This window comes from Odocoileus virginianus, chromosome 1, assembly GCF_023699985.2.
Source record: "Odocoileus virginianus isolate 20LAN1187 ecotype Illinois chromosome 1, Ovbor_1.2, whole genome shotgun sequence".
Classification (NCBI taxonomy): Eukaryota; Metazoa; Chordata; class Mammalia; order Artiodactyla; family Cervidae; genus Odocoileus; species Odocoileus virginianus.
Window position 1 is genome coordinate 45,773,007 of NC_069674.1, and position 26,725 is coordinate 45,799,731.

The 26,725-nt window shown below is 42.1% G+C and overlaps 1 protein-coding gene across 3 annotated transcripts in view; it reads right to left on the reverse strand.

Moving 5' to 3' along the window:
- Nucleotides 1–22,280, reverse strand: part of OSBPL3 (oxysterol binding protein like 3) — a 198,280-nt gene extending 176,000 nt beyond the window's left edge. For all 3 annotated transcript variants that reach the window (XM_070467611.1, XM_070467622.1, XM_070467606.1), the window contains exon 1: nt 21,985–22,280. The gene's annotated coding sequence lies outside the window, so the exon portion shown is untranslated. The remainder of the gene's footprint in view (nt 1–21,984) is intronic.
- Nucleotides 22,281–26,725: the final 4,445 nt, after the last annotated feature.

Sequence of the window (26,725 nt, forward strand, 5' to 3'; positions counted from 1 at the left end):
TCATGTACATATATGAGCTTCTTAAAGTATGAGACCAAGTTCTCCATCTTAGCATCCCCCATGAGGTCCAACACATTCACTCAGTTAATGTGAAATGAAAGCCTGAATTAGAAATAAACCATCCATGACCTTCTAAACACATATGTGTTCTTAAACTTTCAAAATTCTGTAAATCTAGTAATGGGGATAATAAAATACAATGAAGCTCTGGACATTTGTTCTTTGACCCAGAAGTTCATATTACAACTTAATGCTGATAAATTTCCTACCTTCAAATTTTTTGTTCAATGTTGTTTGCTTTGTTTTAACACTGAAATCCTTGTTGTGACTTAAATGACTAAAGCATATAACTAAGATCAAAATATTTTTTAAAGCAATGTACTAATATCCAGTAAACCCATGAAAAGGTGGTTGACTTTTTACTAATCCAGGAAATGCAATTTAAAAATTACAAGACACCATTAAACAAACATCCAACAGAATGACTAAACTGAAAAAGAAAATATCAGGTATGGCTGGAGATCAACAAGAATTCTCATAAACCATTGGAGGAAAATGACATAACCATTTTGGAAAATTGGGGGAAACAACTAAAGCCACACATATGTCAACCCTGTGACCCAGAAATTCTGCTCCTCAATATAATACATTGTTCACAAAAAGCTGTGTACAAAATGTTGGCAGTGGCATTAATTACAACAGCATAAAATGAGAAAAACCTAAATATTTATCAATAGCTGAATAAATAAATTATGGTATTCATACAATGGAATTCTAACAGAAATGGGAATGAACAAATTATGCAAATTCATCTCACAGACCCAAAGGGTCTACATAAACATAAAAAGCAGCAAAGGTAATCGGATAGTGTTAAAAATCAGGAGACCCTTGTGAAGTAGGAATGGGGACTGGGGACCACATGAGGAGGCTTCAAAGGAGACAATAATAATCTCAGTTTGATTACACAGATGTGTTCATTTTGCGAAAACTCATTAAATGATACAGTTGTACTTTGTATACTTTTCTGCACAGATGTTACATTTCAATAAAAAGTTTACCTAAAATAAAAGCAATAAGCTAAATTTCCAAAAGGGGAATATATTCCTTTCAAAGTACCTTTCATAAATAAATGTTTTTTTTTTTTAATGTCATGGTGACTGTTAGCCATTTTTGCAAACCCAACTGACTTGCATTGGTTTGACCCCAGAGCCTACTATCAAAAAGAGATCCAGAGAAAGGAGTTTTCTATTTCTAAAACATTGCAGGAGTCACAAATGGTATTCAGAATGGTTTGATTAAGGGGGGGAAATGAGGTGACCTGAGATCAGCCATTGGGAATAAGCAATGATTACAGAAAAAGATGAAAAGAAACAAAACCTCCTTAAAATGGTACCAAAATAACAATTACCCCTTTTTTTTTTTTAACAATTACTCTTAAATAAGCCTTCTGTTGAGCGACTTAGGAAAAAGAACCCAACTATTCATTCAACGCAGATATGTGTCTCAGCACCCAGCTTCCCTCCCAATATTATTTTAAAACACTGCACAAGAGACAAAAGAGCACCATGGGAGTAGTAATTAATGGCAAATGCAGGTGTCTGAATAGAGGGAAACCAAGGGAAATGAAACACAAATCCTTCCACCTCATTAGTCTTCTAAAAATACTCCCATAACACAAAGGCTTGCCCTGCTTATGTAGTATATAAATGAATGAGAAACCTAGTCAAAATGGTTTCTGTGAGTCTTGACTATGGCCTGGATACAAATACTTTGGAGATTTAAAAAAGGAAAAGAAAAATTGATGGCACTGCCCTAGTCGAGCAGTGATTCAAATAAATACAGACATGAACAAAATAAAATCAACGTATAGTAAATTCAATTATCAGTGTCAATGGAAACACATTTTTAAAAAGCTTTTCCATTTGACTGTGCAATATAGAAATAGCTGACACTCCAGGGTTGATGAGCAGACCTGAACACTTATTCTTTTCTGAACCTGGCATTACTTCATTTTTAACTTGATCTCAACTGGACTCAAGAAGAAGGCAAAGGGAAAAGATCAGAAGTCAAGGCAAACACCAGAGAAAGAGATGACTTTGCAGCCAACTTTCAACTTGCTGTTAAAGGACGTACCGAAAAGACAATTAACTGAAATTCAATGATAACTCATCACAGTTCACGTTAGTCAAGGTAAAAATTGGTTTTGCACAAAAACATTGCCAACTAGGCAGCCCCTCCAAAAAGAAACAAGAAAAGAAGGTGGGATGCTGTCAAGGTTTTAAATACAGCTCTTGATTTACCATGTCCACCTTCAGGTAAAGGTGCTAATAAGCAGTGAAATTTGCAGAAGGCAAGTAGCAAGAAGGAAAACAAACAAGAGATTTGAATAATCAAACTTTCAAGTAAGTTTGTTTAAATTTGGAACTAATAATTCTTGGCTCATGCAATGATGAAAAAAAATATCTCCCCTTATAGAGGGTAGGATTAGAATGAACCACACATGATCTGAGTTAGCAATGACATCAAGGGAAAAAGAAAAGATTAAAAGTTACTTCCTTTCCCTTAATATTGCAAAGCAGATTTATTAAAGATATCTATGCTGATCATTCTGGAGAAGGAAATGGCAACCCACTCCAGTGTTCTTGCCTGTAGAATCCCAGGGACTGGGGAGTCTGGTGGGCTGCCGTCTATGGGGTTGCACAGAGTCGGACACGACTGAAGCGACTTAGCAGCAGCAGCATGCTGATCATTCAACCAGAACCAAACTTAATACTGACCTGGTTAAACAGGTTCAAAGAGAGAATCACCATCAGCTAGCCATCCCCTGAATTAGACTTGAAATTAGCAATAGGAACAGCAAGAAAAGCACTTGCTGAGGGCCTAACTGGCAATTCAGGTGACTAGGAAGGACTAGAAGGTCTCTCTAGAAGGAACTCACAATCCAAGAAATAAATGAGTAGCTTGGGAAGGGGCTAAGTAAACAAACCTGTGGATAGCATCAGAGCTGAGCATTTATTCATTCATCAAGCATTTACCTTGAGTGTTCATAACACTGAAAAAGACAGACATCCATTATTTTTGTTCGTCCATCCAACTCATACTTCTGGTACCAACACTTCATTCTTTAATAAGAAAGAGGAAACATCCCTTCCCCTGATTCCACGGGGAATACCTGACCCACACCTGGTCATGACAGTCCTGCTACCTCTGGTCCCAGTAACCAATTAAGGTTAGGGACAAATCTATCTGCAGAATAGAGCTCTTTACCATGTAGGAAATAAGCCCTCAGCCCTTGAGGAATTCACAAGAAAGTTGGCTTAAGAATGAAGCCAGATGAAAACGGGCTAGGGAATGGCAACAAATAAGGCCCTGATGACATGATTTGAACTCCTCGATGCAGCCATGCTTGAAGTTAGCATTACTCTTGGACTTTTTAACAATATAAGCTAATAAATTTTCTCTCAAATTGTCCTTAAACTGAATGGGTTTCTGTTGCTTGAAAACAACATGCTCCAGTACATCACTACTTACTTATTAATCCTTTAAATCCCTTTATAGGAATAATTCTTCAGCCAGATCACCTACTGTGAAATATTTTTAAAAATTAAAAGTATCTTTTTTGAAGAGGAACATTCTGAGAAGTTAATATGAAATAAGTCTGTCAACATTACTCCCTGCATCTTAGGAAACTTTTGATGACAGAACTATTTCTTCCCACAGTGAAAAATAAGTTTTTTTATATAACTGATTATTCACAGCTAGACCGTAATATCAGGTTGTCTGAGCCTTTAGAACACCAAAAACCTGTCTGTTCAGCTCCATCTTTGTGGATGCAAGGAGCTCACAGAACGAAGTGAAATTTGATGGTTTTGCTGCTTGAATTCACTTCTTTCTGACTCCACCAGGGAAAGAAGGAGAATCCAAAGGAAGAATGTGGACTTGACATCCCTGCCTTTGCCCCCACTTCCCCACAAAACAGAGGCCAGTCGTGGACAGAGCTTAGTTGCAAACTGCTGATGGTAGCAGACACATTCTATGGGTCTGTTACTTGTTCACGATGACAAAACCCGTTCTGATGGGAAAACAGACTGGCTGAGGCCCACTCCACAAGGAATCTGGCCAGAACCCTTTGCCCCTCTTTGCTGATCTTCGTCCTGAGTAGACAGTAGCACATTCAGGTGGGTTCAAGCTGATTGCCTACACCCAAGGATGCAGGGGTCAGGGTGGAGTGGGGGGAAGTATGCTGACTCAGGTTCTGAATATAGAATGTGCCAGCAGAGAATGACAGAAAAGGCCCAGAACTAGAAGTTCAGAGGGCTCAGACCTGGTCCTGGTCCTGGTCCTGCCACCAACTATATGTGACTCCAAATAGCCATTTCACCTTTCAAGGTGCTGGTTGCCTTATTTTGAAACTGACAGGTGGAAATGGATTTGTGTTCTTTCACTGTGGGTGGTGTCTAGGGTGGATAGTAAAGGCAATTTAGTGGATGAAGACTAATATTAAAAAACTGATTCTAGAGCTGACAGGAATTACACAAGATGAATCTAGGGCATCCTACAGTCCCAGAAAGAGCATACTCAAAAAAAATCAACAATGGGCTTATGTCAAAGGGCCATGGGAGTCAACCGAAAGGGCTCCTACTGGTCAAAGTTTGAACAATGTGAGCACTAAAATAAAGTACTATAAGTATCCATGAATTCATACTGATACAAATACCGATTAACTGAACACATCAGTACATGGGGGAGGATAGACAAACCTGCCATACATGAGACCCAAATAATTCATGTAGAAAGTAGCACATCGATCCCCCCTCCTTAGGTGTGGGCTAAACAGTGTGGGCTGTGGGAAGAGTAACTTTTCAGTGGAGAAACCAAGCAACTACTGCCTTAGCCACGGTATCAAGGCCAATATGAACAGTGATAAAACACGTTAATAGAATGTACCCTCAACATGATATTATGAACGGCACTTCACCTCTTTCTCCCCAAAAACCCATAACCCTAGTCTAACCACAAGAACCCTAGTCTAAACAAAGAGGCAGAGGAACCAGAGATCAAATTGCCAACATTCACTGGATCATGCAGAAAGCGAGGGAGCTCCAGAGAAACACCTCCTTTGCTTCACTGACTGTGCTAAAGCCTTTGACTGTGTGGATCACAATAAACTGTGGAAATTCTTAAAGAGATGGGAATATCAGACCACCTTACCTATTTCCTGAGAAACCTGTAGGCAGGTCAAGAAGCAACAGTTAGAACTGGACATGGAACAATGGACTGGGAAAGGACTATGACAAGGCTGTATATTGTCACCCTGCTTATTTAACTTATATGCAGAGTACATCATGTGAAATGCTGGGGTGGATGAAGCACAAGCTGGAATCAAGACTGCTAGGAGAAATATTGGCAACCTCAGATATGCAGATGATACCATTCTAATGGAGTAAAGTGAAGATGAAAAAAAAAGGCCTCTTGATGAGGGTGAAAGAAGAGAATTTAAAAGGTGGCTTAAAACTCAACATTCAAAAAACGAAGATCATGGCATCTGGCCCCATCACTTCATAGCAAATAATTGGGAGAAAAGTGGAAACAGTAGCAGGTTTTATTTTCTTGGGTTCCAAAATCACAGCAGACAGTGACTGCAGCCCTGAAATTAAAAGACGCTTGCTCCTTGGAAGGAAAACTATGACCAACCTAGACAGCATATTAAAAAGCAGAGACATAACTTTGCTGACAACGTCCATATAGTCAAAGCTATGGTTTTTCCAGTAGTCATGTACAGATGTGAGAGTTGGACCATAAAGAAGGCTGAGCTCCAAAGAATTGATGCTTTTGTATTGTGGTGCTGGAGAAGACGCTTGAGAGTCCTTTGGGCTACAAGGAGAGCAAATCAGTCAATCCTAAAGGAAGTCAACCTTGTATATTCATTGGAAAGACTGAAGCTGAAGCTCCTGTATTTCGGTCACCTGATGCAAAGAGCCAACTCATCGGAAATGACCCTGATGCTGGGAAAGATTGAAGGCAAGAGGAGAAGGGGGTGACAGAGGATGAGGTGGTTAGATAGCATCACTGACTCAACGGACGTGAATCTGAGTAAACTCTGGGATACTGAAGGACAGGGAAGCCTGGTGTGCCGCAGTCCATGGAGGTCACAAAAAGCTGGACACAACTTAGCAACTGAACAACAACAAGCAGTCATGCGAAGAACATTAGACAAATCCCAATCGAGGGACGTTCTACAAAATACTTGACGGGTATGCCTTGAAACTGTCAAAGTCATCAAAAACAAGGAAAGTCTAAGAAAAGCTAGATGCAAGGCTCTGCCACTTGCCCTCTGGGTTAAGTCACTCATCTTACCAGAGGTCCTCAGTCTGATTTACAAGGTAATACCTGTCCTGCTCCCTCACGGGGTTGTTTTATTGTGAGAAGCAAAGTATATTAAAGTAATTGGCAAATGTGAAAATGCTATTTAAAATATGGGGCTTATGATAACCTAATGAGAACAAGAATTCTTCAGTTCCTCCCCAAATAAGAGCAGACTCAGGGTGGGTTGAGAGTGAGTCTACTGCCTGCTGCACCAATGCCTGGGTTTTCAAAGGGGTCCCTGGACCTGTGGCATCAGCATCACCTGAGAACTTGTTTCAAATACAGACTCTTGGATCCCACCGCAGATGCACTAAATCAGAAGCTCTACAGTGAGGCCCAGCAATTAACACGCCCCGTAGGTCACTATGGTGCTGCTGAAGTTTAGATCCCAGAGAAACAGACATACAACTGTGCATCCCCTCCTGCTGGTTTCCTGGTCAACTAGCAGTCATGCAGCTCTCATCTCCTCCAGAACCCCCTTCACATCTGTTGACACTTGGCTAATTCTCACACAACTCCTTCAGGAGTGTGGGGAGGGAACACTACTATCCACAGGAATGCAGTGAAGTTCCATGACGCACTAGACCTCAGCATGAGTCATCTAGCTAGAGTAAGACCCACGAACATGGTTATTTTGCTCAACTCTTCCGTGAAGTTCTTAGCAATGAAGGATAATCAGGGAACACCTCTGGACCACATACCACACATTTTACAGAGACCCAAATTCCAACATCCTGCCCTCTGGTTCCTGGCATCGGTCAGACAAGGTTGTCTATCTGTGGCTCAAAAAGACAGCTATCTTATGTAAACACCCATCTGCATACACCCATGAAAATTAGACCTTTTGATGCCAGAGAACAAAAGAGGCTTCTCAGCCCTTCATCCAGGAATAAATGATGCAGAATGGAAAGTAACAAGCAAATTGGAATGCTATGTTGGCCAAGAGATCAAAGCCTAGAGAAACAGGAATTACAAGTCAGGAGTATGGTGCATTAGCAGGCTGCCATGAAGTCCATGCAGTCCTTTCTCTGAACCATATTTAGGCCACAACTATTTGCATTTTCCTATCTGACACCTCATTATTGGTATCATCCCTAATGACAAACATATAACAAACAAGATAACATTGAGCTAAAGAAAGACTGAGTTGAAAACAAAATTAGGATGAAAATTGTATACTGTTTGTACACGTACAAGGTAAAAGAACTACTGAAACAAACACAGTGTCTAAATAACAGAGGCAGGATTCGTATGTGTCTTGTGAGACAGGAATATTAATTCTTAACGTGTCATAAATAAATTGTATACATAAAAATATATGTATGTTAGTCACTCAGTAGTGTCCAACTCTTTGCAACCCCATGGACTATAACCTGCAAGATTCCTCTGTCCATGGAATTCTCCAGGAAAGAATACTGGAATGGGTTGCCATTCCATTTCCCAGCGGATCTTCCCGACCCAGGAATTGAACCCGGGTCTCCTGCATTACAGGCAGATTCTTTACCATCTGAGCTACAAGGGAAGCCCCAAAATACATGTCAACAAATAATCATTCCTTCATTAACCTCCACTTTCCTTATTCCACAGTCACAGTCATCTGGAAAATATAGCCTCCATTCCATAATTTATTGAAAGATTTAATTTATTTATTTAATTTATTTATTTAATTTATTATTTAATTTATTGAAAGATTAAAAAAAAAGATAAGCAATACACCACCACAGAGGCAAATGCAGCTTGAGTCAGAAAACTGAGAGTGAAGTGGCATTAGATGTCACAGTTCCTGGGCCGACACCCTGTACTCACAGGCCATCTCCCTGATCTGTCTCAAAGTTTGATGGGAATTCTCCCTGGCTCCTATCCTCCCCACCATTGAATACACAGTGGAATACAACATTTGGTGGTTGTGTGTGACCACCAGTCACACCGATGAAGTACATTCAGTAGCTCACACGCTTTTGGTGGGTCTGCAACCGCCCACCACTCCCTCCATCCGACCTTAAAAATCTTTCCACATTAAAATGTCTCCAGGGTATGCTCTATTAACATCCCTCCCAGGAGCTCTCTCCTGGTTTATTCTTTGGAATTATCCCTCTCCCCTATTCACAAGCAATCTTGGAAATAATACCCACCCCCATAGAGTGGCTAGGAGAATTGTATCAAGTTATGTTTGCCCAAAAAGGATTGAGCATGGTGGTTCACTTTTTCAGACAATCCATTAAAGAAATCTGCTATGAATATCATTATAAGGTCCTCCGACCTTTGTGACTACCTACCTCTTGTTTGACATTCCTCAGGTACCACATGCATCCCCCTTCCTCTCCTGGGACCTGCCCAAAACATTGGACAGGTTGGGCCTCCCTTAGAAACCTCCCCAACTGTCCTACTTTCAACTAAACTGCTGACTCCCAGGAGTGATTCTCAGTTTTGCCCTCTCTTCTGAGTTATCTGTTGGGCATCACTGGTATCACCCATATACTTTAACCTCAGCATGTTTAAAACCAAAAGCATCCGTTTGCCCTAAGACCTATTCATTTATATTCTTCCATAGTAGTCAATGGTGCCTTAAATAATAGTCACATAGGCCTGAAACTCTAGAGTTACTTTTTGGCTTGCTTCATATGTTTACTGCCGAATAAGTATCTCCTTTACCTGGAACAAATTTCAAAGATGCAATTTAAATCTCACACCTGTCCTTTTATGTCCCAGCTCCTTTCCTTGGGGAATCTGATGTTACCCACTTCTTGTTTAGCCTTCAAGAGATATTTTATATTCATGATACACAGAGGGTACTAGTAAATGTTTATCAACCAGCTCTCTGGAAAAACAAAAACAAATGAAAGTCCTGATTTGGTTCCTTTGCTGACTTCCATGCTGTAAATGCTCCCACCCTGGCCAATTTCAAACGACCACTGACCACTGCAAAGTCATTGACCAAGGAGTTGGGGAGAGATATACACAATTGGTTCTTACAAGCTGGTGCCAGCTGGCTCTAGCCCACCCTTCCTTCACCCCACTTTATGAATATGTGTACCTACGCATAAATATGTACATGTTTATGTACATAAACATATAACATATATATTAGGTGTGAATATATTTTTACTCACATGGAATTATCCCATACATACTTTGGTATATATTATACGTAAACCACAAAACTATATATTCTACACTTGACTTTTTTTTTTTTTTAACTTAACAATACCCTTGAGATTCTTACATATCAGTAGATGTAGAGCTGCTTCATTTTTAACTGCTCCATTATTCATTAACCAGTTCCTACTAATGAACAGTTAGGTTATTTGCAATCTTTTTATTCAAACAGTGTTGCAATAAATAACTTTGCATGTATATATTTGTGCACATTTACTTATCAGTAGGATTAAATTCACAGAACTGTTATGGCTGATTTAAAGGGTGCATGTGTTTGCAGTTTTGATAAGATACTTCCAAGGGTTCCACACAGAGCTTGGAACAATTTACATTTACATCCATCATGAATACTTGTTTCCTCAAACCTCTGGCAACAGTGTTACCACTTTGTTACATTTGCCAATCTGATAGGTTAAAAAATAGCATCTTGTCTCTCTTGTTATGAGTAAGATTGAAGTTTTCACACACTTAAGAGTCATTTTTAGGCAAGTTTGTAAACTATTTGTTCAAATTTTTTGCCTCTAGAGCAACTGTCCTTTCTTTTTATTGTAATTCTTTATATATTGATGGAATTAGATCTTTGTGACATGAACTGCAATTATTTTCCAAATGAATTGCCTTTTGACAGTTAAAAAAAATTGCTCTGCAAAAACCACATGTAGTCAAGTGAATCAATCTTTTGTTTTATAGCTTCTGGATTTTGTGTCCTATCTCGAAAAGCTTTTCTATCTCATCATTAAAATCGTATTCTATTTTTTTCCTAGTTGTTTTAATGTTAAAGTTTTGATCTACCTGGAAGGAGTAATGTAAGGCTCCAACTTTATTTTTCAGCTGGTTGTACCAACACCATTTATTATCTCACATAGAATCATCTTTGCCTTCTCCCTCAACCCTGGTCCTTAATCCCCTATTTCCAGGAGCTGTCATTCTAACGCGCCAATACTTCTGTGTTGTCTGTCCTTTCTTCTCCCACTGTGACCAACCGATTTCGGGTCTCATCGTGCTTGTACTCCCAGCCTCTGATCATCTCTATCACCACTAGGATTTTTCTCTAAAATAGCTCCCACCACATCACCTCCTTGTTCACTGTCCACAGAATGAAGTCCAAACCCATACTACAGGATTCGGCGTCCACTCCACTTGGGCCTGAACCTACCTCTCCATTCTCATGTTCATTCACTTTCCCCAGTCCTTCTGATCAAACTGGAGGGCTCATCATTCCTTAAAATGCTACACCTCGACTGAAACAAGTGAATGTATATAGCAAAACAGAAATACTCACAGATACAGAAAACAAACTAGTGGATATTAGTGAGGAGACGGAAGCAGGGAAGGGCAAGATGTGGGTATGGGATTAAGAGGGACAAGCTACTATGTATAAAATAGACAAGCAACAAGCATATATTGTACAGCACAGAGAATTATAGTCATTATTTTGTAAAAAAGGAGTATAATCTATAAAAAGACTGGATCATCATGTTTTACACTTGAAACTAACATAATACTATAAATTAACTATACTTCAGTTTTTTTTAAAAAAAAAGGCTAAGCCTTGGCTCATCCTGCACTTTCTGCCTGGAGTGTCTTTTCCATTTAGCATTCCTCTGTCTCAATCCTGCATGTCCTTCAAGGCTTGCTTCAGATGCCCCCTTCCCTACAGAAGCATCTCCCATGGCTTCTCTGGGCTCAAACCACATCTCAACATCTTGTTTACAATGAATGTTACACCTCTCCTTGTCTTTCACATTGTGTGTTTATAACTCCCCCCCCCCCCCAAACATTCCTTGAGAGCAAGGGCTAAGGCTAATCAATTATTATACAAAGTAGTTTTCAATAAAATGAAAAGGTCTTAGCCTAGTGGTTCTCAAACTTTAGTGAACATCAGAGTCAATGGAAGGGTGTGTAAAAAGCAGATTGCCCGGGCACTCCTCTCAGTTTCTGATTCAAAAGGTCTAGGGTGGGGCCAAGAATTTGTGTTTCTAGTGTGCACCCAGGTGAGGCCAATTTGGCAACTCCTGGAACCACACTTTGAAAACTAAGACCACACCTCAAATCTCAAATTGCAAGTCTTTGAAAAGGTGAACACAGTCACACATTCAAAAATCTCACAGAAGAGGAGAGCCTCTGGAGCTGGGCATCCTTTAGACAGGTGTGGAATTCATCTTGTCCATCCAGTCCTGTGTAAGAAGGCAGTGATCCGCCCAAGGTCACAGAGGCGCTACCGGGATTGGATTCATCTTCTGATTCTCCATCTCCCACCCCTGTGACCTCCACCACAGTGAGGGGCCCTCTGGTCAATGACCCAAATACACCCCAGAGGGGCCACTGGGCCCCTTTGTGACCATGGGTAAATGACTTAAGCCCCTCTAGGCTTGTGACAGTCACAGGTTCTTTGAGTAGAAGAGAAAATATTCTGGCAACTGAAACAAACAAAAAGTGTACTGGGAAAATAGTTTCAGGAAGTAAGGGGGGCGGGGTTGCGTGGAGGGACAGGCACTGGCACAGCTTCATGGGACCTGAAGCCAGACTACAATGCCAGGCAGATAAGAATGGAAGGGTCGGAGATGCCCTTGGCAGCCAAATCTCTGTGACCCTTGGCACTGAACCCACATTCCGGTAAGAGACATCTGACTCCTAGGGCAACCCACAGCTGAGGAGAATGGGGCCCCTCATTCTAGACCCTCGGGCAAAAAGTGAGTCCTCAAATGGAAATCAGAAAGGGTAAAGGGATGCTGGACAGCCAAAGAGCAAATGATTGCTCTCCAGCCTCTGTTTGGCCCTTGGTAGACTGTCACACTGAGAGCCCCTTCATAAATTATTAGAAGATCTAATGAGGTAGTGTAAGTACAGCACTTAACCTGACACATAGTAAGTACGCCACAGCTACTGGCTACCATTGCTATTACTGTTCTTTGCAATTATCATCAACCCTTCAAAGTCAAGATGGTTCCCCATGCCCTAAAGACTCCCAACAAGTTCCAAAGGACACTTCAGTTAATTCCATAAAGAAATCTGCTTGAAGTAGCTCTGAACCCATAAGAAAAACCCAACTGGGTCTCCCCTACATTCTTTGAGGCCTTCAAGTACCCCTTGCCCCTTCATCTCAGATGCTAGACCACAGAACTACACCTAAACTGGAGCCAGCAAGTCATTTTAAGCTACTTCCATGGTAATGCTGGAGAAGAGGTTGTTAGCTTTCATACAATTTCAGTTACAAAGGTGGTAAAAACTCAACTTTGGATTCAGTTCCCAGTAACAAATAAGCACACTTGTGGGTATCATCACAGAGAGCAATCCAAAACCTTGCGAGAGGAGTTAAGCCCCTCCTCCTATTCAGTTTCACCTGCCTCCTGCAATTGGCAGAAAGACACAGAAAGCGCAGGACTTCACTACTGTCATCCCAAGCCCCAGGGTTCCCTCTTCTCCTCCTGCGACCATCAGCAGCCCAAGTCATGACATACAAAAAAAAAAATGGAACTGCTCTCTCCAGGGCCCTAATTAAAATCCAGACTCATTCCCTTGGAGCCAAAGATCCTCACCGTAATGAACAAATTCTCCGTGACTGTTTAATATCTCCTTGAAGGGAGATACCTCCTTGAAGGTACCTGGATGCCAGGTACCCAGCCTGGTGCCTGGCATACAGTGGGTGCACAACAAATATTCATTCATTGACAAAAATCATACTGCATGCTTTCATTCTAGGGAGCCATTTACTTCAAGTTTAATCATGTTTGTCACATTAAAAAATTACATTATTTAGCTTTTGCTTCTAAACATTTCAGATCACTGCCCACCACAAATGATTGGATGAGGTATTTTTGTTTTATAAGACAAAGTATAACTTTAAAACTCTTGTATGATGGCATTTGATATCAAGATAGAAAAGAAGCATGGGAATCTTTCATAGTACTATCTCTTAATACACAAGTGGAGAAATGCTATACTGCAAAGTGTCTGACCCAAACAACACTAAGAAAATGGACTGTGATGTTTTAACTATAGAGAATAAACAAAAGAATAAACTTGATTTTATATTGGTAGGCACAGGTCCTTCTGATGATCTCTTGTTGGGTTGCTCATTGCAATTTAATTCTGTTCTGCTTTATAGTCAAGCTATTTTTCAGTTCAAGTCCACTGTCTCCCAATCTCAGAAATCACAGTTGAGGACGAATATCCTCTGGAGTCATCTGTCTAGCCTATACCCACTCAGAGAGCTGGGTTTATTACCTCAGCAATGCTTCTGCAAATAAACACAGACACCTAGACAGCGACAGAATGCTCATCCAAAGAAATTTAATGAAAGCAATTTGTTTTAATCATCTTTAAACCCACATGTTATTATTATTATTTAAGAATCTTTTTCCACTCTTCCAGGGGTTTTAAGAAGTCTAGAAATAATCATATTCTGGCTCCCAAGCAAACAAATTTAGGCAGAGTGATTATAAAGAAAGTACAGGGAAAATTCAATTTCAGGGTATAAACAGTATGACTAAGAACAAGGAAATTACTACTCTATTTTATGTATTTTTCTAAGATGAAGGAAATAATTCATCAACTTCCAAACAAAACAATCAGAAAAGTAAGTAAAGGAGCAATTAGTCTATGGCTTCATGTTTCTAACCCATTTATTACAAAAGAATTTTTAGATTTTCACACAGATAAAGCAAACCCAGGAATGATATTGGAAGGCTACAGCCTGCCTGCTATAACCTTCCACAAAGAATCATCTTTGAACAAATCGATATTTCCCAATCTTCACATAAGAGGAGTCTTTTATGAAAAATATTTTGCTCCAGACTTTTTTAAAATTTGGGAGTCCTCAATTTAACATGATATGAAAAATGTCAAATTCTCATTTGGCTTAAATTAGAATCACCTAGAGATCTTAAAAAAATTTGTCCCTCCCTAGGCCCCACTCTCAAAGTTTCTGAATCAAATGGCTTGAAATAAGGAGAGTTGGTCACATTTTTTTTTTTTTAAGTTTTCTCATTCTGTGTTATAGCTGGATAATATTCCATTGTGTGAATACAATATACAACATACTTTATTCAGTTACTTTTTAATGACAGCTTTATTGGCCCTTGGGATTCAAGCAAGGCACTAGATTTACTTCAAGCAACACTGTAAGAGAAAAATGTAATATGAGCCATATATGTAATTTTAATTCAAGTAGCAAATTAAAAAGAGTAAAAAGAAATAAGTAAAATTCATTTAAATTACATATTATCATAATATATCCAAAATATTACCATATCAACATGTTAATAGTACAAAATTATTGAGGTACTTTTAGATTTTTTTCATACTGCTGCTAAGTCGCTTCAGTCATGTCTGACTCTGTGTGACCCTATGTCTTCAAAACAATGTATATTTCATACCTACAGTACATCTCACTACAGATTAGCTACATTTCAAGTGCACCACAGCCAAATGTGGACAATGGCTGCCCCAGGGACCGCAGATATAGGGAACAGCATCAAGAACTCATCAGCTCGCGTCAGTTAACTCACGTACAGCCTTCTTTCCTCTATACTCCCTCCCCACCCTTGAGATATTTTAAAGCAAACTCTAAAAATAGGACCATTTCATCCATGTTCAAATTTCCTTGATTACCTAATATTTTCTAACAATGAATTTGTTCCAATCAAGGTCTAAATAATCAACTATGAGGACCTCTTTTTAATGACAATGTTTTTTTATGACCCCAGCATAACAGAAGTTATCCTTTTAGTAAAACGCTTTATTCATTCAGATGATTTATTACCCACCTATCTTGTGCCAGGTGCTGTTCTAGCCTCAAGACAACAATGAACAAGACTCAAGGGAACTTCCGGTTTAACGCTTGCCTGCACATTTGGTTTGTTTGGGGAAGATTTAAAAAAATTCCAGCTCCAACTGGCAAACAGATAAAGTGTGGTCTATACAAACAATGGGGTGTTATTAGGCAATAAAAAGGAATGAAGCACTGATTCATGATACAACAGGGATAAACCTTAACAATAACATGCTAAGTGAAAGAGCCAGACACAGAAGGCCACATGTTGAACGATGCCCTTTTCGTGAGATACCCAGAAGAGGCAAATCCATACAGGCATCAAATAAATGAGTGGTTGGGAAGTGAGGGGGGAGACTGCTAATTGGGACAGTTTCTTTTGGGGATGGTGAAATGTTCTAAAATGAATTATGAAGTCATGGCTGCACAACTGTGAATATACTAAAAACCACTGGGGATTTTCCTGGTGGTCCAGTGGTTAAGAATCCGTGCTTCCAATGCAGGGGATTCTCTGGCCAGGGAACTAAGATCCCACATGCCATGTGGCATAGCCAAAAAGTAAACATTTTTTTTTAAAAATTAAGCCACTGAATTGTATACTTTAAATGGATGAATTATATGAAATACTAATTATATCTCAATAAAGTTGTCATTAAAAAACTTAATTGAATCAAGTAAGTTGTATATTATATTCACACAAGGGAATACTATCCAGCTATAACACAGAATGAGAAACTTTAAAAAGAAAAAGTGACCAACCCTCCTTATCTCAAGCCATTTGATTCTGCAACTTTGGGAGTGGAGCCTAGGGAGGGACAAATTTTTTAAGGTCTCTACACTGGAGAAGGGAACGGCAAACCACTTCAGTCTTCCTGCCTTGAGATCCCCATGAACAGGATGAAAAAACAAAAGGTTATGACACTGAAAGAAGAGTTCCCCAGGTCATTGGTGCCCGATATGCTTCTGGAGAAGAGTGGAGAAATAACTTCAGAAAGAATGAAGAGATGAAGCCAAAGCGAAAACAATGCCCAGTTGTGGATGTGACTGGTGATGGAAGTCAAGTCTGACGCTGTAAACAGCAATAAAGCACAGGAACCTGGAATGTTAGGTCCATGAATCCAGGCAAATTGGAAGTGGTCAAACAGGAGATGGCAAGAGTGAACATCGACATTTTAGGAATCAGTGAACTAAAGTGGACTGGAATGGGAGAATTTAACTCAGATGACCACTATATCTACTAATTTGGGCAAGAATCCCTTAGAAGAAATGGAGCAGCCCTCATACTAACAAAAGATCCCTACGTGATTCTAATTTAAGTCAAATGAGAGTCAGTGGTTTCATGGAAGATTCAGTCAAAGTGACTAACAGTTACAAAATGGTATGATAACTGCTCCCTCATCAACAGGCAGGCACAGAGTGCCAAGTGTGTTTTCCAATTTCAACCTGAAGGGAGCAGAGGAAGGCTTCCTACAAGTGACATCCAGGCTGAAATGTAATGGATGTGTGGGAATTAGCCAGGTGAACATGGGTGAGGAGGAATACATCAGAATGAGGACAGATATTTATGTGGAAACTGGGAGACCAGAGCACACGATGCATGGCCCCTGGGACTCAGGAAGGGAGCTGAATTTACTTCATTTTTTTTGACTGGAACACACAGAGCCAAGCAATGAGCTATGAGCTGGAGGTTATTCATATAAGATCTGATAAATCAGGTTTAAAAGTGAGAAATATTCATTGATCAATAAGATATTGACAAAAATTTAGTTTCAATTCCTTAACAGTTTCAATACATTTTTAATACAACTTTACATATACATGAAAAGATGGTACATATAAGATGCAAGTGCATATTTAGTGCATATTTATCCTACAGACAATGTTTTGTTTACAGGTTTGAGATTTCCTTGTAATACCTGCAAGGTGAAAACCAGAATAGGTGCTTATCATAGATTTCAATAATTAGGATTTCCATTGCTTCATCATAAATTGATGAAATATTATAGTATTGTGGATCAAAAAGTAGCAAAGAAAATGCCACACTCCAATGACTTTTTTCACAGACTATGTGAAAGTGTTAGTTGCTCAGTCCTGTCCAACTCTTTGTGACTCCATGGACTGTAGCCTACCAGGCTCCTCTGTCCATGGGATTCTCCAAGCAAAAGTACTGCAGTGGGTGAAAAGTGAAAGTCTCTCAGTTGTGTCTGACTCTTTGTGACCCCATGGACTATACATTCCATGGAATTCTCCAGGCCAGAATACTGGAGTGGGCAGCCTTTCCCTTCTCTAGGGGATCTTCCTAACTCAGGGATTGAACCCAGGTCTCCCGCATTGCAGTCGATTCTTTACCAGCTGAGCCACAAGGGAAGCCCACTGGCACGGGTAGCCATTCCTTTCTCCAAGGGCTCTTCCTGATCCAAGGATCAAACCCAGGTCTCCTGCATTGCAGACAGATTCTCTACCGTCTGATCTACAGAATATAACCAAATACAATCTCTTCTTTTCAATGGCACACCTCCTTTGGATAGGATATCAGGCTTAGTGATGTGAGGAACAGGAAAGGAAGGAATAGATACTAGTCCTGCCTTCAAGGCATTTACAATCCAGTAAGGGAGGCGATACATTTAAATAGATAACTAGGCCACACTGGAGTGAAAGAATGTGGAGGGTGGGTATGAAAGAAAAGTGCTGAAGACAGTGTGTGTGTATGTTTTAATGCTGTGAGAGACTGATTTCAGAGAGATGATTCTGGCAGAAATGGTTTATGAGATAAGCCTTGAAACACTTGGGGTTTCACAGGGAGAGACAATGAAAGAGCTTTCTAGGCGATAGGAGCGTAAGGGCAAAGGCAAAATGCTCTGTTGCTGAATACAGTTCAGGCTGATCTACACAGGGCTGGGGAATAGGGGTGGAGACAAGACACTGAGGCTGCTGGATCCTGACCTTAGGCTAAGGGGTCTACCTTAGATGGACAGAGAGAAAGGATCTGGGGTTACTTCACAACTAATACAGTTGAGCCTTGTATTAGTTGTAAAGTAGTTGAAAACTTAACTTTTCCTAGTCTCATTTGGAGATTGGGGGTATAATAACAGGGCCTGCTCTGGTGTTGATCTGAGGATTAAACAGTTTAATTCATGCACAGTACTCAAGCCAATACCTGGCACAAAAAGATCAGCAGCTACCACTGCTGTTATTAATGTTGTAATTATTAACTACATAAGCCACTCAATAATTTTTAGCAATGTAATGACAGGATCTAAAGAATTTACCTGACTATGATATGAAGGCAGAACTGAGGGAGGTAAATCTGCCTGAAAGAAATATTAGGACAGAGTAGCGAAGTCCCTTAAGACCCTGAGCTAAGATGGTGCAGGGGCGATGGGAAGGGATGGAGGTGAAAGACAAGAGGAAGGAGAGACATGAACTAGGGTGAGATGAACATAAGCACGGTCTAAACAGTATTGATTGGGAAGTCAAGAAAGATGTTTCCAGAGAAGGAGGCTCAAAGCTGATGAATAAGATGTAGACCAGCAAGGAATTTACAGTGAACCATATACAACTGTCAATTCTTAAGGCTCCTTCAACTTGACAGCCTCAGTGATCCTCAGTGTCCCACAGCCCTGTCATTTCTGTGGGCATTCTGAGTTGAAGGATTCTCCAGCCCTCCCTGGAGTATCCTTGAAATGGAATTAACAATTAAGAAAATACAGTCCTGCCAAGGCACACAGTATAAATAAGACCACAGATTATCCAGGTCTTCAGACAAGGAAAAGCATTATACCACCCCTAGAACTGGAATAAAACAGAAGCAAAAAAGGGATCTCTAATTCTGCCCCACGCTCTATTTTGCCATTAGCCTTTCAGGTGGTAGTCATGACATACTTAGCTAACTTCACCTTGCCCTCAGTTTTATGAGAGAACAAAGATCAAAAGGTAGTTATTTTGCCAAAAGTTTGCTGCAGAAGTTTCTGTAACTAGTAGTGGATTCAACTCTCCATTCTACACATGGCAAGAGAGGTTCTAGCTGGTCTTCCAGTACTTTCCTTAAGAGACAGAAACCATTACTGTGTTCAGTGTTCACTTAATACAGTGGGTAAAACCCATCAGATTTCTCTTTAGATTTAGGTGAAAGAAAGTGAAAGTGAAAGTGAGATTGCTCAGTCGTGTCCGACTCTTTGCAACCCCATGGGACTGTAGCCTACCAGGCTCCTCAGTCCATGGAACTTTCCAGGCAAGAGTACTGGAGTGGGTTGCCATTTCCTTCTCCAAGGGATCTTCCCAACCCGGGTCTCCCGCATTGCAGGCAGACACTTTACAGTCTGAGCCACCAGGGAAGCCCAGATTTAGGTGAAAGGAAACTTAAATCTAGATGAAAGGAGAATTTCCTCTCCTCCGTCATGAAAAGTGCCCCATCTCTCTACCAGGCCCATAAACTATAAATTCAACCACAAAAACCAATGGCAGTAAGAATCTCAACAGTTCAGAAACTAGTACAACTAGACACTTGTTATTGACAGTGGAAAGTTTACAGCTCAACCTCAGGTGGTTTGAATATGTTGCATCACTGAACTCTATCATAATGAGTTAACATCTAATTAAATAGTGAGTGCAGGAGACATCTCAGTATAGTGGAAGGAGCTAAAGATTTACAGTCAGAAAGACTATTAGTAAAAATCCAGCTCAGCAATCTTCTACTGACCCTGGGAAGGTTCCTGAATATAGGCTGCAGTTTCTTCATCTGTAAAATGGAGATAACCTCACAGCACTGCCATCAAGATGGTGAAGATTAAATAACAGCCTATGGCATCCTAGACTTACAGCATAACTATTAGCTATTACCAAAACTAACTCTCAGTAATGATAATGCAATAAATCTCCTTTTTGCTAAGTAATAGTTTTTGTTATAAATAAAGTTAAATGCCTATTGCTATAATGGTGGAAATTACATTTCAGTTTCTTGGAAGCAAGACAGCATAGTAGAGAAGATGAGCTGGAATTCTAGTTCTGCCAGAATAATCTTGAAAAATTGGTTAACCTGCTGGAGCCTCAGTTTCCCATCTGGTTAGAAATACCGAGCTAATAAGGCTATTGTAATGTTTAACAAGGCTTCTCTGGTGGATCAGCGGTAGAATCTGCCAGCCAATGCAGGAGAGGCAGATTTGATCCTTGAGTTGGGAAAATCCTCTGGAGAAGGAAATGGCAACCCACTCCAGTATTCTTGCCTGGAAAGTTCCAATAGACAGAGGAGCCTGGTGGGCTACAGTCCATAGGGTCGCAAAAAAGACAGACGTGACTTAGCAACTAAACAACAACAGCAATGCTTAATGAGGTGATCTATACAAAGTTCCTACTACATTTCCAGCTCTCAGTAGGTGCTGGATTAATAGTAGTTATTGGTATTTGTTCAGTTTCCCAACAGAAAAACAAAAGAATAAACATGAAAATCAAAACCAGTATGAGATCACCATTCCTCATATTTTACAGAGAAGTTTTCATCAGTCATTCCATAAATATATCTTTTGTACCTACTGTGTGTCAGGCACTGTTGCTGACATTGGGATTGGGGTGATGGACATTCTAGAGTGGGGTAAACAGTAAACAGTCTAAGGAAACAATATCAGAGAGAGATGAGTGCTATGAGGAATACCAAAAAGGGTGGTGTGCCCACATGTTGATGGAGGCGATGGTCATTTAGCTTGGGTGCATTTTAGCCCAGGCCTACCTAGTTTGTCTCCTTGGGCCAGAACGGGGACTTCACCTTGTATGATGCTTGGTAGTACAGTATAGATGATCAGAAGTTAGACCTACACCTTTATCTGTGGATGGATCTCTTTAGCAGCAGCAGCTTAAAATATTTCTAAATGCCTTCATCCCAGTACTCAAACTCTATGGGTCAGCACGAGTGTGGGGGTGGGGTGGGGGATGGTGGCGGTGGTTCAGACGCACCTCAGCGCAACCCTCAGGCACATCGAAAGTGACAACTTCACAGCTCCCTCAGCTCAGAGTCCTGACGAAGGAGGAGACTGGTAGTTTGTGAGACGGAGGAAGGAGAGTACAAACTGCATTACCGAAAGAGGGCGGCGCGCGCCGGTTTAAGAAGTAGCTGGACGATCTATGACAATGCCCATTAGGGGCTCCAGAAGCTGCAAACGCTTCTCTGGAAGCCCGAAGGGACAAGGACCCTCGGTCCCCGGTCGGGGTGCAGGGAAGCGGAGCAAGACGGGCGCGGGGAGGCGGGCGAGCCCGGAGCCTACAAGACCTGCGTCTCCCGTGTCCCCGCGGCGCGCTCCAGCCCGCGGATGTGGTGCAGCCTCGCGCTCGGCCCAATTAAACTGGTTTCCTGTACCTCTCGCCCCGGCGCCGCGTCTCCCGGCTGCCCAGGACAGCCCTCCGGCGCCCCGACCCAAGCTAGGCGCCTTCTCGCCGTCAATCCCAACCAAACTGTGCCTCTAAGGACAGCACTTCACGGTGGGCACCACCCGGCCCCCTAACTCCCCGGATGCCGGCACGAGTGCGACTCGGGGCTGCCCCACTAACAGTTCTTCCTCGGGCGACAGGAGGCAGTCTCCAGATTCTCGCTGAGACTGGCTGCGTCCCCACCCCCCCAACCTCAGCCCTTCGGAGTCCACGCCATCGGCCAGGTTCCCACCGCACTCCAGCACTATTTTAGTTGGCGTCCTAGTGCTTACCTGCGCGCTCAGCCGCCGGGGACGCCGCCTAGTTTCCCCGGTGCCCGGCTCCGGGGTCTGTCCGCAGAAGCGAAAGGAGGCAAACCTGGCTTCTTCGGTCCTCCAGCAACGCACAGCTGATAGTTCCCGCCCCGGCTGCAGCAGACAGCGGCGGGGACGGACTCGCCGACGGCTGCCGGGGTCAGAGCCGGCGCTGTGCACTGGCCTTCTGGCTCCCAGCTAGCCTGGTTCCGCGCGGCTCCTGCGTGCAGCGAACGCTCGGCCAGTTCCCAGTACTTTGCCCAGAACTTCGCGCGCGCAGCCAGTCAATTAGCAAGAGGGGAGGGAGGGAGGGGCGGGAGCGAGGAGGAGGAGCCTACGCCGGCCCTGGGGCGGGGCCACGCGGGGAGGGCGGGAGGGACGGCCGAGTGACCCACACTCCCAGCAATCAGGAGTAGCCCACGGGAAAGAGGCGGGGCGATGCGCCTGGAAGGAGCGTCGGTTCCATGACGCAGTCAAGGGAGTTGGGAACCCGGTTCCCGACAGGTGCGAAGGACAGAGAGAGGTGGGAGCTGCCTCTGGAAGAAGAAAGTGGTTCTCTGCGGTCCAGAGCGCACTATGAGCGCCGTTTGAGCACTCAGATGTTCGAGGAGCAGCGTTTCCGGGCCAGGGAGGGAGAAAGAAGTGAGGGGGGCGCGGGAGGGCCTGGTTAAAGGACAAGATTTAAGGGGAGACTCTGGTCGAACAGGCAAAGAGGACTCGACTTCTTCCGGAACACAGACCGAGGCCAAGGGATGGAGAATCGAGAAAACACATGGTGAAGGGAGGTTTGCAGGCACCGGATGTCGAAGGACAGAATCCCCGTAGAATCCGGCTGGAGGCTGTGACCCGCCCCCCCCATCCAGAGGCAGTGATGCAGACTGGTGCTGGATCCCAGGAGGGGACATGGCGGAGGGAGTGTGGTTCTCTGTTCTACGTAGTTCAAGTGCGAGGTGGAGGGGAGAGAGAGCATCACAGTTACAATGAAAAAGCCGGCGCTCCCCCTCGACTTCATTGCCCACTTCTCTGCCTCCTTTGATCCTAGCATGATCAGGTCTCAGTTTGGAGACTGCAAGCCTATCGAGTGCCGCAGGTGGGGGGGATGAAAGGGAAATTAACATTTACTGAGCGCCTACTGTGTGCTTCCGGAGCAGCTGTGGGCGTGCAGCTATGATAATGGCACACCAGGTTCCTGCTCTCTTGGAGCTTACGCTTCTGTTGGGAGACAGACCATGAACAAAGAAGGGCACATGCAAATATAAACACATGAGAAAGTGCCGAAAAACAATGAGCACTGAGGGGTGACTGCTAAGCAGAGGTTTAAAAAGAGACGGGTGTAATGGGGGGCTGTGAAATCCTCTGAGGGCCTCACAGCGAAGAAGACTTTTACGCAAATTCCTGAACCGGGGAAAGTTGCTGCCACGCTCGTCTCAGAGCGTTCCAGGCAGAGGAAAGGCAAATGCATGGTGTTTAATCTCCGTGAAAATACTTCTAACCTAGCTCACCAAGCCGGACAGTAAGTGTGGCTCGCTAGGCGCGCTGCCTGGCACAGAGTAGGGGCTCCAGAATATTAAATTCCAGTGCCACCCACCACCTGCGGCACTAGATACATTTCCAGCCTCCTAAATGACCCCAATTAAGGTTTCTGAGGCTCTTGCCGCAGCCACGCTTTCCACATTTCATTCACTGCACTCGATTCTCCGCTTTCTGTGGTCTCGGGATATCTGGGGCTGTCTGTCTTGGATCTGGCAGGGGGCGAGCGAGGGCGGGAGAATCCCAGCGAGCTGCAGAACTAACCCACCGTTGTGCTACCCACGCTGGCGCTCGAAGAATCCTAATAGAGATTTAAAACACGATGACTTGGAGGTTCTTAAATCATCCGCCTGCACCCAGTCAATGCCGGGTGGATGAACGCCAGGCGCCCGGACCATTCATTTTGAATTCAAGGAGTTACCCTGCCCACGCCTGTCGTTTTCCTAACCCTTCTTCCATTTTTCAGTAATTGCTCTAGGAAAGAGAAGCTCAATCTTTCCCCTGTCCTCCTGCTTCAAGCTCTTTTATTTCTCTTTATTTCTTTTCCTTTCTCCACCTCCCATCCTCACCCTGTTTCATTAGAATTGCTTTTACTTCGGGATGCAAGCCTTAAAATCCGAAAAGAAGTTATTTGAATATGGCTTTATTGTTGAAACTGCCATCCCGGTTTGTTTTTTGTTTTGTTTTGCTTTTCCTTTAATACACACAACAAAGTGTGTATTTTTTTTTCTATTTGTACTTGAGGCAGTTAATTGGACAGGATGAGAATTATTCATATTATGCCTTGCTTCCAAGAAAAAAGGAATCTTACTGTGTCTTTTCATAGTTTCATTTCCTCTATTACTCCTAAATAAGCTTCCAGACTTACCAGCTCCTAAAAACAAAAGGAAATAAAGTTACACACCAAGCAGAGCTAATTGTTCTTGAACAAGCTTGTTATGTCCTAAAATTAGCTTTCTCTTCAGAGTTTTATTTTAAAGCAAGGATCTGAATGTCTATTCCAGAGAAATCAATGGTTCTATAATATGAGCTTCTAAAGACCCTCTTTGAACTGTTGAACAGATACTTTTTATCCTTGGAGACAAACACATACCCCAGTGGGGATTGTTCATATGGGGATTGTTCATACTTTGCTGAATGTTCCTATCTTCAGAAATCTGTATTAGGTAAGCAGGTGTTAAAAGAGTTGACATGCTTTGATAGTAAAAGAAGATGATGGTACAGGAGTTTAATGGAGGAGGAACACCAGAGGCCTCTAGAATCAACTACCTGGGTTCCTGTCTTAAGGTGGAGACTTCCTGACTCTGAGAGCACTGTTCTTTTTCTGCAAAATGGAGACAGAGGGCTTCCCAGGTGGCTCAGTGATAAAGAGTCTGCCTGCCAAGCATGAGATACAGGTTTGATCTCTGGGTTGGGAAGATCCCCTGGAAAAGGAAATGGCAACCCACTCCAGTATTCTTGCCTGGGAAATCCCAGGGACAGAGGAGCCTGGTGGGCCACAGTTCATGGGGTTTCAAAGTGTCGGACACGATGAGTGACTGAACAACAGTGTGCATCCTCCGATTTATTTATTTTCTTAATTGAAGGATAATTGCTTTACAGAATTTTGTTGTTTCTGTCAAACATCAACAGGAATCAGCCATAGGTAAATATATGTCCCCTTCCTCTTGAACCTCCCTACCATCTCCCTCCCCATCCTACTCTGGATTGTCACAGAGCCCCTGTTTGAGTTCCCTGAGTCAGCAAATTCCCATTGGCTATCTATTTTACATATGGTATTGTAAGTTTCCATGTTACTGTCTCCAAGCACTCACCCTGTCCATCCTCCCCTCCCCCTGTGTCCATAAGGCTGTTTATGTTTCTCCATTGCTGCCCTGCAAATCAATTCATCAGTATCATCTTTCTAGATTCCATATATATGCGTTAGTATATGATATTTCTCTTTCTGATTTATTTCACTCTGTGTAATAGGCTCTAGGTTCATCCACCTCATTAGAACTGACTCAAATGCATTCCTTTTTATGGCTGAGTAATATTCATTGAATATATGTACCACAGCTTCTTTATCCATTCATCTGTCGATGGACATCTAGATTGCTTCCATATTCTAGCTGTTATAAATAGTGCTGCAGTAAACATTGGGGTACATGGGTCTTTTTCAATTTTGGTTTCCTCAGTGAAAGTGAAAGCGGCTCAGTCATGTCTGACTCTTTGCAACCCCATGGACTATACAGTCCATGGAATTCTCTAGGCAAGAATACTGGAGTGGGTAGCCTTTCCTTTCTCTCATGGTTCTTCCCAACCCAGGGATTGAAACTGGGTCTCCCACATTGCCGACAGATTCCTGGTTTCCTCAAGGTATATGCCTAGTAATAGGATTGCTGGATCATATGGTGTTTTTATTCCTAGTTTTTTAAAGAATCTCCATACCGTCTTCCATAGTGGCTGTATCAATTTACATTCCCACTAACCAAAAGGGTTTCCTTTTCTCCACACCCTCTCCAGCATTTATTTGTAGACTTTTTGATGATGGCCGCATTCTGACCAGTGTGAGGTGATATCTCATTGTAGTTTTGATTTGCATTTCTCTAATAATGAACAAAGTTGAGAATCTTTTCATGTGTTTGTTAGCCATCTGTATGTCTTCTTTGGAGAAATGTCTGTTTAGGTCTTTTTCCCACTTTTTGACTGGGTTGTTGTTTTTCTGGTGTTGAGTTCTATGAGCTGCTTATATACTTTGGAAATTCTTTATCAGTTGTTTCCTTTGCTATTATTTTCTCCCGTTCTGAGAGTTGTCTTTTCACCTTGTTTGTAGTTTCCTTTGCTGTGCAAAAACTTTTAAGTTTAATTAGGTCCCACTTGTTTATTTTTTTAATTTCCATTATTCTAGGAGGTGGGTCATAAAGGATCTTGCTTAGATTTATGTCATTGCATATTCTGCCTATGTTTTCCTCTAAGAGTTTTATAGTTTATGGTCTTACATTTAGGTCTCTAATCCATTTCGAGTTTATCTTTGTGTATGGAGTTAGGAAGTGTTCTAATTTCATTCTTTTACACGTAGCTGTCCAGTTTTCCCAACACTTATTGAAGAAGCTGTCTTTGCCCCATTGTATATTCTTGCCTCCTTTGTAAAACATAAGGTACCCATAGGTATGTGTGTTTATTTCTGGGCTTTCTATCTTGTTCCATT